Raw genomic sequence first — 18,873 nt, forward strand, 5'->3', positions numbered from 1 at the left:
ATCAGCCAACTCGAGATCCATTACTCAGAAGAATCACAACTCTTTTTATTTCTGAGACCTGAAGTGTTTATGATAATGCCGCTATTGCATCAAATTTGGGGACATTCCCTTGTGCTTTCCGGCAGATACTCTTAGGCATTTCATGTACAGAGTTTCTTTCCTATTTGTCTAATCCAAGTTCAGTCTCTCAGTTAGAAACTGACTCAAGGGGGCTGGAGTGATAGCACAGCGGGTAGGGTGTTTGCCAGGCGTGTTTCAATTCCCAGCATCCCATATGGTTCCCTGAGCACCGGCAGGAGTAATTCCTGAGTTCCTGAGTGCAAAGCCAAGAGTAACCCCTGTGCATCACCGGATGTCACCCGAGAAGCCAAATAAATAAATAAATAAATAAATAAATAAATAAATAAATAAACAAACTGACTCAAGGTAGAAGAAACACAAAGAAATACAAATGTAACCTTTGCTCCAGGAACTTAAGCATTTCTCAGGGTAATACAGTATTTCTTTCTAACTAAGCTCCATAACTGTGAGTTGAGTTATAGCTAGTTCCCTCTTAAGATATCATCCCTGTGCTGGAGCGATAGTACAGGGGTCAGGGCATTTGCCTTGCACGCGGTGACCCTGATTCGATTCCCAGCATCCCATATGGTCCCCTGAGCACCGCCAGGAGTAATTCTTGAGTGCAGAGCCAGGAGTAACCCCTGAGCATTGCTGGGTGTGACCCAAAAAAAGCAAAAAAAAAGTTATCATTCCTGTACACATACATACACACCCCCCACCCTTGTTTTAAGAACTCTGTTTTCATTTTTTTTGTTTGTTTTTGTCTTTGTCTGTGGTCAAGGCATGCTCCTTCTGTGCTCAGGAAGAACTTACGGTGATGCTTGCAGGATAGTCAGTGCCAGGTCCTGATATTTAACTGGCCTCATCCAGGTACAAGCCAAGCTCTTTACCCCTTACACTATCTATCTGGTTCCTGTTTGAAGAAACTTTTTATTTTTTGCACCACATCTGGCAGTGCTCAGGACTTACTCCTGGCTCTGTGCTCAGGGTTCACTCCTAGAGGGGCTCATGGGACTATATGTGCAAAAAAGTACCCTATACCCTATCTCTTATACAATTACTCTGGCCAAGTTCGAAGAATGAACTAGATTTCATAATACACTAATTTTCATTGATTTTCATTGAGGAAAGTAATTATGTAAACTTAATGTTTGGATGGCAGAAAGTCTCTTGCTTTTGAGCCTGGCTGTCTTCCCTGGGACCCCTCAGAGGGGATGGGCTCCAGTTTCCCTCCCCACCATGAACAGAGCTCCCAGAGGCCGAAGACCTCCGGAGCCTAGCCACAGCCATGCTCAAGGCCCCTCTCCACACATCTGGACGAGCCTCATGCATGAAGGTACCAGCAGAGGAACCCAGGTGTGTGGGACCTGGGGCTGAGACCTCCAAGCCTGCTCGGATAGGAACTGGGCCTTTTCCACCCAGATTTCCCATTTTCCGGTAGCTAGTGTGGTCACACTCAGGGACTACCCCCTGCTCCATGCAATCCCATCAATGGCCAACATTCAGAGACTTAAAACCAAGCTCCCGGAAGCACACAGCCACAAGCCTTATATCTTATATCCTAGTCTCCCTCTGGGAGAAACTGGTAAGCTACCAAGAGTTTCCTGCCCACATGGGAGAGCCTCACAAACTCCCCATGGTATATTCATATGCCAAAACCAGTAACAAGCTGGGTCTCATTCCCCTGACCCTGAGGGAGTCTGCAATGCAGCATTGTTGGGAAGGACAAGTGGAGAGAAGCTTCTAGAATCTCAGGACTAGGACAAATGGAGACGTTACTGAGACCACTCGAGAAATTCGACGATCAACGGGATGATGATAATGATGATGATGAGTGTTTGGAAGAACCTCACTGGCAGAGGAACCCAGGAGTCTCTTGCCCCCCATGCCTGGCTGTCTTCACTGGAGCCCCTCGGAGGGGACGGGTTGCCTTTCCCTTAATGCCCCAAGCAGAGCCTTGACAGTTGAAGACCTCCAGAACCCAGCCACAGCCATGCTCAAGGCCACTCTCCACATGTTTGGATGAGCCTCACGCATGAAGGGACCAGCAGAGGAACCCAAGTGTGCGGGACCTGGGGCTGAGATCTCCAAGCCTGCTCTGATTGGGACTGGGCCTTCTCCACCCAGACCCCCCATTTTCCAGCAGCTTGGCAGCCACACCTACAAAGTGTCCCCAGGGCCATGTAATCTCACCAACGGCCAACATCCAGAGACTATAAGACCAAGCTTCCGAGCTCACGGCCGCTTTGTGCATCTAATAGCCATGCAACATCTAATAGCCTTGTTCTCCCTCTTGGAGAACCTGACAAGCGTAAGAGTCTATTGCCCACATGGGAGATCCTTGTAAGCTCCCCATGGCATATTCATATCCCAAGTACAGTAAAAGATATATACATACCTCTCGGAGAGCCCAGCAAGCTACCAAGAGTATCCCGCCTGCACAGGCAGAACCTGGCAAGCTACCCGTGGGGTATTCGATGCCATGGTGTATAGCTTGCCAGGCTCTGCCGTGCACAGGCAAAATACTCTTGGTAACTTGCTGGGCTCTCCGAGAGGGGCGGAGGAATCGAACCTGGGTCAGCCGCATGCAAGGCAAATGCCCTTCTGCTGTGCTATCGCTCCAGTCCACAAAAGTATCCAAACCTAAATTTTATCAGTAGAAAACTAGATTACTAAGGAATAATGTACTACACTTTCCCACACTGAAAGGGCAAGACTTCATCTATGGCACTTGAATATGCTGTTGAAAGTACACAAAAGTAAAAGTTCAAGGATATAAAAGATAAACAAATGAAAGTAAACATCACTATAAGCCCATTCAATGTAAAGCAAGCTGATTGTTCTCATAACCTGCAAAGCAAAATCACAGTAACGCCTAGCTGAAAGCTAGGTACAATGACCTCCCACTGCTTAAGTTCTGTAAGAGTTACCTAAGCAATGGTGAATTTCCCACTTTGGGGAAACATGCATAAAACATACATCTGTGTTTGGTGCAGCTTACTGTTATGAGCAAACCATTCTCGAAACTTGCCATTGTAAGAATGGCCTGTGTTACAGGCTGAGTCTGTGCTACTCGAACCTGGAAAAGCAGTTGTAATCAGCAACATCAATACCAGTTAACATCAAATTCTTTGCCAAAGAAAAACAGTTCTGCTATAACATTACGGGTGATTAGATTAAATATATTAAATTATCAGCTAAAATCAATCTTCTCTTTTTGATTGAAAAGTAAATATTGCAGGCTCAATTTTACGTTGTTAATTTTCTATGGCCTGCAAATAATGTTATAGATATTCAGATAGCCCTTGGTAGAAAAAAAAGGTTTCTAGTCTAGTGCCAGAAAGCAACAAATATCTACCATTATAGTCTCATGCATAGCATTTTCAAAGTTCTAAAAAGTCTCCTTGCTAAGAGACTATATTTTTTTACTTTACCTATATACTTTTTTACTTTTATTTTTACTTTTTTACTTTACCTATATTTCCTCTACATTTTCTATATTCTATTATATTTTTACTTTACCTATATGTCCTCTATATTTTTTTACTTTACCAGAATTCCATACAGTTGTAGTCATATAACTGTAACCTTCTCAACTGGTTTCTTTTACTTGATAATATGCATGTAAGCTTCCTTCATATTACTTCATGGCTTAATAACTCATTTCTTCTTAGCTCTAAGTACAATTATATTTTCTGTAGATTTGTCTAATAATTATTATCTAATATGTTTAATCCTTTATCTAATTTCTCTAGTTCTTTCCAGCACTTAATTTTGTCAACATTCTGGAGTTTAACAATTCTAATAGACATATAATGGCATCTCATGGTTTAAATTGAATTTATAATTTACATATGTCATGTTGAACATTTCTACATGCTTTTTCTTAGGTTACACCATTTATTCATTTTTAATTGTGTTAAAGTAACATGCTGCAGTAATATTTACACTCATGCTCATAGTTTGCAGAATTAATTTCCTTGCAACCATCATCACTAAAGTTCCAAAGACCCTCAAACATAACACTAGTGTTACTTCTTGTCCATCTCAGCCCCATAACTAATTTCCCCTGTCTGATAATTGAAGTTCTGGATTCAAAGTACAAGACTCATTAGCTATATATTCCTTTTGCTTAAGGAAAGTCTTTTGAAATAATTCAAGTATCATTGTTTCAACTGGGAATAATTTTATAAAATAAAATATATATTTTTACTCTCTTTCTCTCCAGATCATTTATTTCCTATACATTGTTTCAGACAATTTGAAATAATCCTTCAATCAGCAGTGTTTGTAACAACCTCACAACCAGATACATTAACAATTTGGTTTAGATTTCTTCTTAAAACAAAAATAGAGAAGCAAGAGGGGAAAAAAGGAAGCTAGGATCTTAAGGGGCATGCTCAACTTAATAATCTAGTCTCTGTAAATTTAATGAGAAAATAAATGCCTATAACTTATTCTCAATTTTAAAAATAAAGTGTTTTTCCACAACACCTAATCAGAGAGAGAGAACGAAAGGGAATACCCTGCCATAGTGGCAGTTTGGGGTGGGGGGAGACAGGACTGGGGAGGGTGGGAGGGATGCTGAGTTTACTGGTGGTGGAGAATGGGCACTGGTGAAGGGAAGGGTTCTTAAACTTTGTATGGGGGAAACATGAGCATAAAAATGTATAAATCTGTAACTGTACCCTCACGGTGATTCACTAATTAAAAATTAAAAAAAAAATTAAAAAATAAAGTGTTTTTAAGCAAATTGCTATATAGCATAGTTTTATTTTTCTTTATTGCTAAAGAAAATGAAAATTGGAAATATCTTCTTGGAAGAATCTAGAAGAGGAGGTGGCTTATTTTTGGATGTGTGTGTGTGTGTGTGTGTGTGACTTCAGCTTAGAACAGCTGATTAAATCCATGAAAGGGTAGAAGAAAAGACTGCCCTCTCATTTTTCTCTGCTTTCTAGAAAGCTTTGTTTTGCACCACTGCCATCTCCTTACCTACAGCAGCTTGGACCATGCCTGACAAAGTTGAAAGTAATAGTAATAGGGTAATACTGAAGGTGAAAGCCACACAGGAAGTGAGACTAATGTCTGGCAGTTAATTTCTAACCACATGCTTCCTAAACCTACAAAGGAGGTAACATCTAAGTAATTTATCTTGCTAATGCTGTATTTTGCTGAAGCAAAGGGTAAAATTGACCTGAGAGTCATCTCTGTGTATAGACTCATTTTATGGTTTCTGAGTTTGTCCACCATATGATGAGAATTCATTAATTTCTCTTCCCTAAACTTCATCAATTTGTAATCTCTGTTGTCTGCCCTGTTTTTTTATTGCTTAATAGAATAAGCAAAAGCCTTACATAAAAAGGAAAGAGACCATGTAATGGAAGACATAGCTACAAAAATTACATTCCAGAATCAAACAAACAAAGAAAAAAATAGTATATAAACAGACACTATCAACCTATGGGAGTGTAATAATAAAAAATACAAATCTGGGGCCAGAGCAATAGTACAGTGGATAGGGTACTTGCCTTGTACACTGCACAAATCCTTTACATCCTGTATGGTTCTTCAGTAACACCAGTTATTGAATCCTGAGCTGTGCACCTCCAGGTTTGGTTCCCACAAACAAACAAACCAACACATAAGCCCCCAATTTTTTTTTTTTGCTTTTTGGCGATGCACAGGGGTTACTCCTGGCTCTGCACTTAGGAATCACTCCTGGCAGTGCTCAGGGGACCATATGGGATGCTGGGGATCGAACCTGGGTCGGCCGCGTGCAAGGCAAACGCCCTACCCGCTGTGCTATCACTCCAGCCCCAAGCCCAAAATTTTTTATATGTCTTTATAGACTGACTTTTTGGACTGGAGCGATAGCACAGTGGGTAGGGCATTTGTCTTGCACGTGGCCAACCCAGGTTCGATTCTTCCTTCCCTCTCAGAGAGCCTCACAAGCTACTGAGAGTATCCCACCCCAATGACAGAGCCTGGCAAGCTACCCGTGACATATTCGATATATCCAAAATAGTAACAAGTCTCACCATGGAGACGTTACTGGTGCCCTCTCTAGCAAATCGATGAACAATGGGACGACAGTGCTACAGTGCTACAGTGCAGCACTATAGACTGACTTTTTAAAAAATTTTTAATTTTTCATTTAATTGAATCACCATGAGATATGTAGTAACAAAATTTTCATGACTGGGTTTCAGACATGCGATGTTCCAACAACACCCACCTCTTCACCAATGTACATTTCCCAGCACCAATGCCAATATCCCCAGTTTCCCTCCAGCCAACCTCTCACCCACCCACCCCCTCTCTGTCTCCCATCTCATACATACACACTCCGTTTTTCTCCTTCTCTTTGCCTTTCTTACTCTCTCACTCTCTTTCCTTCTCAGCATTGTGGTTTGCAATACAGGACTGAAAAGTTATCATGTATATCCCTTTACCTATTTTCAGCCTTCAGTTCTTGCCTAGTGATTATTTCTAACTATTATTGCCATAGTGGTCCTTCTCTATCCTAATTCACCACCCAAACCCTGACTTGTAGCAATCTTCTAACAGTGGACCAGATCTTCCTGCCCTTGTTTCTTTATCCTTGGATATTAGTTTCATCACTGTCACTGTCATCCCGTTGCTCATTGATTTGCTCGAGTGGGTACCAGTAACATCTCCATTGTGAGACTTGTTGTTACTGTTTTTGCTATATTGAATATGCCATAGGTAGCTTGCCAGGCTCTGCCGTGCGATCGAGATACTCTCGGTAGTTTGCCGGGCTCTCTGAGAGGGGCGGAGGAATCGAACCCAGGCCAGCTGCATGCAAGGCAAACAAACGCCTTACCACTGTGCTATCACTCCAGCCCATACCATGTTTTATTATTTAAATAGCACAAATGAGTAAAATCATTCCATCTGTCCCTCTCCTTCTGAATCATTTCACTCAGCATGGTACTCTCCATGTCTATCTATGCATAAGCAAATTTCATGATTTCAATTTTCCTGGTGGCTGCATAGTATTCCATTGTGTAGGTTAGATAAGATTAAATTAGATTACACTAAATCTAATTTCATTTCCTTGGAGTCACAAAGAGCAAGAGCAGAAAGAGGGCTGAGTTGAAATATACTTGAAAAATTGTTTTCAAACTTCTAAAATTTGCTAAAAGATATAAACCATACAGAATCAAGAAGTAATGTGATGGGGCCGTAGCAATAGCACAGACACAGGGATGTTTGCCTTGCACGTGGCTGACCTGTGTTCAATTTGAGGAATCCCTTGTGCTTCCCCATCACCACCAGGAGTAATTCTTGAGTGCAGAACCAAGAAAAATCAGGTGTGTTGCCAAAGCAAAATTAAAAAATAGTAATGTGAATCTCAACTAGAAGCAATCCAATGATACTGACACCAAGACATAATATAAACAAAGTTATAATAAAATTTCTTTTCAGGAAAAAAAACAGGGATAAACGAAGGCATGGCCATAATAAAAAAATTATGACATTAATTTCTTGTCAGAAACAATACAGTGACTGAAAGACAAGAATTATAAGTCCAAAATTCTGCATCTCATAAGATGACATTGAATAATTAAACAGAAATCACAATATTCACAAAAAAGAAAAAACAGGACATTTTGACAGAAAATATACTTTAAAGAATAATTAATAAATTCTTTTATGATAAGGGAATCAATAAAAGAGATACTTGTAAAATATCATGAAGAAAATAAGCAAATTATGACTAAATTTAACAGATTATCCCTTTGAACTTCAAAATTATCAAACAAAAATCATGACAATTTACACAATGTCTTATGCAAAAGCAAAGTAAATATGTCTAAAAGTGTTTTTGAAGCTAGTATAACCCTAAAAACTAAAACAAAAATAAACTACATACCAACATTCCTCATAGATGTAAACACAAAGGATGTTTACTACTGGCTATAAATACGGCAAGGGTACATGGGATCACTCTATGTTATTTATTACAACTACATGTAAAGCTAATTATCTTAAAATATACAAAGGTTAATTTAAATAATACACATACAAGATCTCTCTAACTTACCTTATATTCATTTAAATCTAATATTTTAAATGAAAACCCTTGTCATAAAGAAAATTTCTAATTATGCAATTTCACTCATAAGTTCTGTCCACAATTTAAGGAAGAAACTATTCAGAACAAAAGTACATTTTAAAGTAATAAAGATTGCTATGCAACTCATTTAATAATTCTACATATTGCCTCTATATTATTTTATTAATATAAAACTATAACATAAGAAAATTGCAGAGAAACCTCTCTAGTGGGCAGGATCAAAAATATCCCTAAAAGTCAGCAAGTCAAGAGTAGAACAACACAACAATAATATCAGATCATGATATTTGATAGAGTATATAACAAAAAATGCAAAATTGGGTTAATATTCATATATCACAAAGTATAATTTTAATGCAGAATAAAAGAAAAATCGTAGAACCATATCAAAAACTCTAAAAATTAGTGTGCTAAAATTTAATATTTTTATGGTAAAAAATTGCTACTAAATTGCACATGAGAGAAGCTTTAATCTGTATAAGGCCATCTGCAAAAATCTCATAACCAATAAGTTTCTATTTTGAAACAATTGCCCTCATTTATGCTTTGATCATTATCACTATGAAGTACCCACTTATAAGAGAGGCACAGAGGACATTTCTTGGGGCATCAACTCTGCATGGCAGCAAGAAAATCAACTACAAATAGACATTATAGGAGATGACCTCAAAATATTTTTTGAGAAAATATTTGTGCATCTGACATCAAACAAAAGACTAATATCAAAGCTAGATCAAACACTCACTGCTCAAGAACACAACAAAAATAACCCTATCAAAATTGGGATAAGGAACTGAACAGACAGGTCCTCGAAGAAGACATACAGGTGGCCAAAAGGTGTAAGAAAATGTGTTCATCACTGATTATTCAGGGAAATGCCAACCAAAATAACAAGTCATCATACAAGCAAGAATGACCTATATATATAAAAAAATTCTAAAGCAATCAATGTTGGTTGGGATGTGGTGGGGGAAGAAAAAGTAACTTCTCATTCACTCATTCACTGTTGGTTGGACAGTAATCAGATTAAGGCTTTATGGAAAATGGTTTGGAGACTTAGCAAAAAATGTAAGACTAGAACTCACATATGACCCAGCGACACATCTGGATTTCTGTCCCCAAGAATGCTAAAACATTAATTCACGAAGATATATGCATACCTATGTTATCAAAGCATTGTTTACAATAGCCAAGATCTGACAGCTATCCAAATGCCCAACAATGATTGAAAATCTGAATACATACAATGGGATAACTCCTGGCTCTTGGTAGTGCTCGGGGAACCATATGGGATCCCAGGGATGGAACCAGGGCAGGCCAAGTACAAGGCAAATGTCCTCCTCACTGAACTATTGCTTCAGCCCAATCTGATCAACATTTTTTTTATTTTTTGGGGTCACACCAAGTGATTCTGGCTATTTTTTGCTTTTTGGGTCACACTCCTGGCTCATGCACTCAGGAATTACTCCTGGTGGTGTTCATGGGACCATTTGGGATGCTGGGAATAGAACCCAGGTCAGCTTCGTGCAAGGCAAATGTCCTACCCGTTGTGCTATCTCTCCAGCTCCTTGATCACCTTTTTAAACAAAGTTTATTTAGTCAGCATGGATTACAAATTTATTCATGATTGGGAATCAGGCATACAATATTCCAACACGAGTTCATTCACCAGTCCCTCCATCAATATGCCCTGCTTAACTCCCACCCACCAGCCTGCCACTGTGACAGGCAATTTTTTAAACTAACTTTTGGCACTATGTTTTATGGGACTGTTACTGACAGGGTTCGTACATACATAACATCACAACCTTGCATTACCCCTCCCCACCCCTGCCCCCCGGCCCCTGCCTCTCCCTGCTGACTACTTTCCTCCACCATCATTGCAGTGTTCTTTATCCTCTTCTATCCCCCAGCCACAATCTGATCAATTCTTAACTATAGAATAATTCAGATAAAACCCAAAGACAAAGCTGAACTCTGCCTAAATTTCTGACTCATAGTAGCATGATATATAATAATAAATGTTATTATTTTAAATCACTACAGTTTCAGGGTAGTGTACATAACATAGCAAAGAATAAGTAGAAACAGACCCCAAATGATGATGGTTATTAAATGATTGTGGTAGAGTAGCATGCCCTTCTCTCCGGGAAGGGAACATAACACAACATTCACCATAAACATGCTACCAGACCCTGTGCCAGGCTGTTTCATGTGGGGCGCCCTAAAAGGGGGTGGGTGAGACCCCTCCACACCCCAAGACACCCAGCCCCGGTAGCCAAAAGCCTCCAGAACTCAACTGCCGCCAGGCTCACGGCTGCTCTCCACATGCTCGGGTCAAGCCTCACCCAGAAGTGAACTGGGCTGTGTGGCCCCATTTGTGGCCACACAACACTTCATACCACAGTCCACCCATAGTTCGATATTACCTCACCACATTTGTTGGGGTTCAAAGTAGGAGGAAGCCAATCTTAGAGGGAAATATAATTTTTACAGATATATAAACACGGAAGATAGATAAGTAGATAAATAGATGATAGATAGATAGATAGATGATAGATAGATAGATAGATAGATAGATAGATAGATAGATAGATAGATAGATAGATAGATAAATAGATTGGTGCACACAAGGCTACAAGGCTCAATCTTTAACAACATGTTAGTGATCTTTTATGGAAGGGTTTAATGGCCCCTGGGTAAAATACAACACTTTTCACATTTTTTCCTCTAAGCAAACTTTTTTGTAGCATTTTCAGAGTTATTATTTTTTCATAACAAACAATACAAAATATATTATTTTTGTTCTGCTTTGGGGTAGGGGTTAGGGTTTTGGATGAAAACATCGGAAATATGGTGGTGTGAAGGTGTAATGGTGGTGGATTGGTGTTTGAATATTAAATGTAATCAAATACTGTGAACTACTTTATAAAACAAAAAAATAAAAACAAATAAATTTGGTTATTAAACTATTATTATCTACTTTTGCTAACTCGTTTTTACAAAAATTATTTTAAAAATCATTATGTAAGGAAGAAAAGGGAATAAAGAATTCAAGACAGTGCTTGACAGTGCTTAATTAATTCTCTTGGGCGGGTGACGTCCCCAGAGGTGCTGGGGGTCAGGGACCACTCCCAGTACTGTGGTGTTTCTGGGTCCAGGAGTACTGGGATCCGGAAGACACATCCCTTTAAACTATCTCCCAGCTCAAAGCAAAATTAAAGTGAGAAGGAAGGCTGACGATGTAGGATATCTTTCAAAGGCATTTTTCATTTAGTATGGTGGTTTCTCAATTATGAATTATTTTAGATGAATAATTAACAAACTAATTAGTTACTAAGAAGTTGCTATATGTGAACTGCTAAGAATTGCTGAGTCAATATTGACATTAATCCAATGTGAGCTTCATCTTCACGTGGGATATCATCCAATAAGGAAATCTGATCACGGAGTAGAGCAATAGCGCTGCAAGTAGGGCATTCGCCTTACACACTGTCAACCCTGGTTTGATTCCTGGCATGGTCCCCTGATTACTACCAGGAGTGCAGAGCCAGGAAGAAAACCTGAGCATTTCTAGATGTGCTCCCAGCACATCAACAAAAAAAAAAACCCAAAACAACAACAACAACAACAACAACAATGGATCACCAAGCACAGCAATGGCATAGTTGATTCTCTGAAAGTCTGAATCTCAAATATGAGAATATTCTGGGATGGGAAGACAGCTAAAAGGGCAGGATCACCAAGTGCAAAGCCCTGAATTTGATCCCTTGCATGCATGTCCCTCAAGCACTGCTAGGTTTGGCCTGAGTGACCACAGAGGCACTGTTGGGCCTGGGCAGCCCTGAACCGTCCGGGCCCTGCAGCCAAACTGATGATCCCTGGGAGAGTCACTGAAGTTCATAAGCATGACTGGAAGACCATTGCACCCAAACAGGAGAAAATTTATAACTCAGTCCCACTAGTTTTATTAGTTTGTTCCCTTATTGCTTTTACTTTCGCTGTTTTGTTTCAGGATCACTTTGTAAGTTGCAAATATTTTTCCAAGGAAAATGAGAATTACATTAAATGAATTTTTTATGAGATACTAATCTTAGAGCTATGTTTATTCCTTATCATTTTCCAGGAATCAGTCTAGATCATCAAACACATTCAAAATTATGTATGGCAACCTAAACTGGGTAACAACTCTTGGAGATGTTTTTTTTTTTTAAAGAATGAAAATTTCCTAACAGCCTATTTTTAAGTGCTGTCTATTTGTTGCGTAAATAAAACTTGAGTGAAAACAGTTTGGAGATTAGAAAAAAAAACAAATGTTTAAAATTGTTGATATTCTGTTTAAGACAAATATATGTATACATTTATACATAAATATAAGTGTGTATGTTTGCGTGTATCACTGTATCACTGTCATCCTGTTTTTCATCAATTTGCTCGAGCAGGTGCCAGTAATGTCTCCGTTGGTCCCTGTAGCATGCTAGTGTAGCCCGATGGCACATTGGGTTCACTCATATGTGAAGCTTGAGTGTCCTGGAGTGTGGCAGCGGTTGGGCTGTGGAGGTTGGCTGCTGAGGCTGGGTCCCTCTAGGGAACCCCGAGTGAAAACAGCCTGGCTCGGAGTTCAGTGGCCTGGTTATGGGGGTCTCATTTTATGTTCTCTTCCTGGAGAAGCAGCCTTGAGTTCTGGATGGTGGCCGATGAGGTATGTTTGCATGTACATATATTAACTTTAAAGGAAAAGATATGATATATAGATTCATATCAAGAAAACTACATGTTTATGAAAGCAAATACTGAGAGTTCATAAGACACAGCTTATTTAACAAATGCCTCATCATAAATGGAACATTTCGAGGGCCCTAGACTGCTTTGTCTTTCTTTTTGCAGTAACTAGACAGCCTTCTTCTCAAAATAAAATGTGACCTGATATCTAAAATCAGAGGTGAATTTGTCACTTTGAGAATTAATTCAGTATAATAGCAGATTATATCTCCTTTACTATTGTTTGAAATGTGTTTCTGTAATTCTGCCTGTAACAGATGGTATATTTTCATTACTGTGATGATCATCGACGTTAAGAAAGGGGTTCGGCAGGACAGTACTGTTTCACTGAAATTTCAGTGCCACTCTTGAGAATATCATGCAACGAGTGGAATGGGAAGGAATGGGAGTAAAGATAGATGGTTGGCAACTACACCACCTCTGCTTTGCTGATGACATTGTTCTAATAATACCAAACATTAGCGAAGCGGCATAAATGCTGGTTGACTCCGACCTCGAGTGTGTAAAGATCAAACAGCAGCTGAATCTCACAAAGACAATGTCCATGAGAAATGGACTAGTTCCTGACATTCCATTTGCTCTCAACAAAACGAACATCTCCGAATTCAGCAGTTATGTGTACCTAGGTTAAGAACACAACACGACGAACGACCTGGAACCTGAGCTGCGCAGGAGGAAGAGAGCAGTGTGGAACGCCTTTAAGAGTGTTGAAGAAGTGGTTAAGAGGACAAAGAACCTCTGACTCTGGGCATATCTCTTCGACTCCATCATTTTTCCTGAATTAGCATACGCCTCAGAGACCTGGGCCCTAAGAAAACAGGATAAAAACACTATTCGACATCCCAAAGAGGAATCGAAAATGCTATGCTTGGAGTATCACGTTTCACTCAAAGGATAGAAGGAATCCTGAGTTCCGACCTCTGCTGATGATCAAGGATCAGGGACTCTGTCTTGCCTGCCAAGGCCTCAAAAATCAGATGGGCTGGACATGTAACGCGATTTGGAGCCAACCACTGGACTAGAGCTGTTACTGACTGGATTCCATGGCACATCAAAAGAACGCCTGGCTGCCCACCTATGAGATAGTCACACTTCTTTGTCAAGACCCAGAAAGAATGGTTTGAGGCTCTTGTTGATCCTGGAGTGAGCAGACACCACTGGGCTACACTAGCACGTGACAGGGATGAATGAAGACGTTACTGGCGCCTGCTTGAGCAAATCAATGAACAATAGGATGACAAATGATACAAGTGATTACTATTGTTTGTAATATGTTCTTATAATTCTGCCTGTAACAGATGGTATTTTTTTCATTACTGTGAGGCATTTCACTATGTGGATACACTTTTTATTTTCTTTTGGGGTCACACTGGCAATGATCAGGGTTTATTTCTGACTCTTCTCTTAGGAATCACTACTGACCATGCTCAGAGAACCATATGGGATGTGGGGGATTGACCCAGGGTCAGCTGTGTGAAAGGCAAAGTGCCCACTGTAATATTGCTCTGACCCCTGTGGATCTATTTTTTAAAATGAATACTTTTATTCTCCCTTCTGACTTGACCTTTAATTCCAGTTTTTTGTCTTTGTAAAACTGAGAATGCTGGCGACTCTGCTTTGCTTATTAAAGCATCTGGAACGTAAGAATTGTCTAGAATGTGGCAAAGAATGCGAGGGGAAATTTAAGCTCACCTCTTCATAGTCCTTGCTCTCAGGGTATTTTACTCCCCAGTTCTTCTTGCCTTAGCTATTATAAAAATTTCTTCCAGTTTATTGTATATATATAATAACACATAATATATATGTGTATTTTTTGTCTATCTTACCAAAATGCCTCTAGCTGACAAGAAGTATTATACAATCTAGTCCACTGTCAACTAAAGAATTCATTAGCTGATATCTCCAATTCACCCTCTTTCCCATTCAATGTTCTCTTTTCCCTTATGCTTTATTTCTATTACTACACAGTTTAATTTTCACTACAATTCTTCTACTCCATTTGACATGCCCATAGCCTTATATAGAATCTAGAAATGAAGAATTCTAAATACCAGTTTAATAAATGGGCAAATCCACTAGAACCATCTCATTTCCTTTATTGAAATATACAGAATCTTTTACTTACCTGAAAACTGTCCTTCATATTCAATCTTTTCTGCTATCTATCATTAAATAAATCTTGTTTAACATACAGTGAATGTTTTAACTTATACCCAGTTTAGGAATGTTTACACAATGTTCAACACATTTCCAATATATTTGAAAGAAACTACTAGTCCATCAAATATAATTTTAAACTATCACTTTCCCATTTTATTTATACTGTATTTCATTGAGTTGCTCATCACATTTGATATAGAACAAATTTATGATAATTAAGGTACATTAACTTTGAGTGACATAGCTATCTATAAAATATTTCCCTTTATCTTCTTACATATAAAAGAACTTTTGTTCAAATTCCTTTACAATTGCATGCAATTATCAAACTGAGATCTAGTTACTGTTAGCCCCAGAATGTTCTCTTTTTCCCTTCCTCCATCTTCCAGCTATATATTGACTATAAAATTGTAAGTTAAATATTAAAAATAGGGGCTGGAGCAATAGCATAGAGGGCAGGGCGTTTGCCTTGTACACAGTCTACGCCAGTTCGATATGGTCCCCCGAGAACTGCCAGGAGTAATTCCTGAGTGCAAGAGCCAGGAGTAACCCCTGTGCATTGCCGGGTGTGACCAAAAAAAGCAAAAAAAAAAATTAAAAATAACCTGTCTGTTTATTCTAAATCTGGGACTGACAGGTAAAATAGAGGCATTCACTGCTAATTGGAAAAATAGTTGTTATATGTACAGCCACCAATATTTGCCATTTATAAGTCTACAGTCCTAGAATTGCCTTTAATAAATTATCATATTTCTCCACATTGGTAACTTCTATAATGCTGAACATAAAGACAGCAATTTTAAAGGCCAAAAATTTCTTTCAAAGACTTTCAAAAACATAAAGACCCAAAATGTTCTAGACTCACTTTTTTTCAAAGAATTTATGTACCAGATCCATTTTCTAATAAGACTCCTGTACATCTATTTTTTGTGATTTTCATCCTTAATTATATTATTAGTAGTAAATAAATTTCTCTCTTTTTAGTTATTTCCCCTTCCATTGTCCTCTGTAATTATTTCAAACAACATACACATGTGTTGATTCTTATACTCTGATGTACTTAAATTTAAAACTTCTTCATGAGGTAATTAAATCCACCAATGTTCTTTCCTATAAAAAAGTATTTTAAATACTTAAGTTTTCATGTCAGGTGATTCTTCTCCAACTTTAGGGAGCTTAAGAAACTTATAGACCTATGGGTTATTTCAAGCAAATCTTTCAGTCTCTGTGTGAAATTTACTAAATGAAAATTATAGTCTTCCAATTAGTTATATTTATTGTTAAGACAGTCAAATGAAACAGTGCCTGCAAAAAATTTATACATGAAAAGATTTTTACAATTTTTCTGATATTGCTCTTCTACATTCATTTCCAGTTAGACGATATTTAACCATGTGCTCAAAACATTAAATATCCTTTATTATGAAACATTCTAAAATGTTAAGTTACAACTTTTATGGGTACAAAATTCTCTGTGGTCTGGATGTTATCATTATTTCTTAGTTTCATGATCATAAATTAAGTCCTCTGTTTAGTCAACATTTGAATACTGTATTCATAAAAGGTTGATAAATATGCCATTCCTCCAGATGCATCAAGTAAACAATGGCATCTCTGTTATTTCCACAATTTTATTTCATAGGCTTATGTTGAACTAATAAACAGTATCCATATCTCAGGCTGATAGTTTAGTTTATAAACCATTTCTTGGTGCAATTTTCATGGGTATTTTTGAACATCTAAGAATACCCATTCTTCTATTACCTTTTGACTTTCTCCACAAATCTAATGACAGATTTGTGTAGATTTAAGTAGATTACTTTAAAATAATCTACTTAAAGTTTTAAATATAAGTTTAATCTATTTTTATTAAGTTTAGGTAACATGGTCAAAATAGTGTTTGCATTTATGATTTTGGTGTACAAAATTACTGCACATTCACCTCTACCAAAGTGCTCCAGACAGTCTAAAACTCTCATATATTAGTTCTAGTCTGTCTCTTCCTTCCCAGGCTCTCCCCCAAATCCTCTGCCTGACTGCTTGATCTCTGTGTTGAAGTTAAATGTCAAAGATTTATCATCATTTGATAATTTTTTTACTTGCTTTTCCACATCACAGATGAGTCAGACCATCTGATATTTATTATTCTCCCTCTAAATTATTCAATCAAATGGAACATCTTTCTTATTTTTTGAAAAATCTCCATGCTATTTTCCATAGAGGCTGAGCTAGACAATTTTCCCACGAACAGTGAATGGAGGATTTCTTTTTAACCACATGCCTGTCTTACTGATATATGCCTATAACCTACTTTAATGCAATGCACAAACCTCATTCATAGTTTGCTATTTGTATAAACTTTGTTTAAGATGCATCTCCAGTTTTGTAGTTGATTATGGAAAAATTTAAATAACAGTAGTGTCAGGGTCATCTTGGAATTTCCAGAAATGTAATATTTATTATCCACTCAAACTGAACATGTTTTTGGTGAATATTTAACCTATCTTATAAATAAAAAACAAAATTAATTTTCATGAATGAACTGAGGGTCTTTTTATTTAGTTAGTTAGTTTCAGTATCATCCTGGCAATGCTCAGGGATCTCTTCCAGTGGTGCTCAGAGAACCATGGCATGATTCGGTGGTAGAATAAGGGTCAACTGCCTATCAGGTAAACACCTTAACTTCTCTATTTCTAGATCCTTATGGAATTTTTGGTAGCAACAATTGTCAAAAGATCGCAAAATAAATCCAAATGTTGCCATCCTAAAAAGAAATTGCCTTCCTAAAGAGAATTTATTACTCTAAAACTGTATTCCAAGCTAAGCTATATTTAAAGCATAATGAAAAATACACCCAGGAAAAAAGTAGAGTAAGAACTTTAAAGTTTCTTTTTGAAACTTTAAAGACGTTTTAAAAATAATTTATCAATAAATATGCTTCTCAAAATATATTTCCAAAAAATGGAAAATGCCAAAAAGATGTTTCTCATAGGTAGTGGTATATGCACATATAATTTCAAAGAGCATAGTCTGCATAAAGTAAAAATCAATGTCAATGACTAAATAATGGTTGAAACTCATGACACAACAAAAAACTTGAAAACAACATAAAAGAGGACAAGGAGTTGAATGTTGATGAGTTCAAACATTCAATCTTTTAATTAGTCATGGTGAATACTTTAATTAAAATTAAAATGTTGATAAAGTGACAATGGTCTACCGCTACCAGACCAGCAATAAAAAAGCAAAACTGAAGGAAAATAATTTTCAGTAGACTACAGAATAAAAAAGTATGTACCTGGGGGGCTAAACGGATAGCACAACCGGTAGGTCATTTGCCTTGCATGCTGCCGACCCGGGTTTGATTCCCAGCACCCCATATGGTTCAGGGATAATTCCTGAGTGCATGATCCAGGAGTAACACCTGTGTATCTCAGTGTGTAACCCAAAAAGCCACAAAAAAAAAGTATGTACCTGGAAAAATAGCTGTAAGTCTTATAATCTCATATCTAAAAAAACTCCCAAATATACTAGTGAGAAGTAATATTGGCAGTTCAAGAGTACAGATTTTTAGATTGACCGGGAGAACTCTTTAAACATAAATGCAATTTGCCGTTAACTGTCTGAGGTTAACACATACCAAGAATCTTGAATTTATTTGTATTTTTTATTTTCTTTTTTGATTTGGGGCCACACCTGGTATGGCTCAGGGTGTATTCCAGACTCTGTGTACAATGATCATTCCTGGCAAGCTTGGATACCACACAAGG

The sequence above is a fragment of the Sorex araneus genome, chromosome 7 (assembly GCF_027595985.1).
Source record: "Sorex araneus isolate mSorAra2 chromosome 7, mSorAra2.pri, whole genome shotgun sequence".
NCBI lineage: Eukaryota > Metazoa > Chordata > Mammalia > Eulipotyphla > Soricidae > Sorex > Sorex araneus.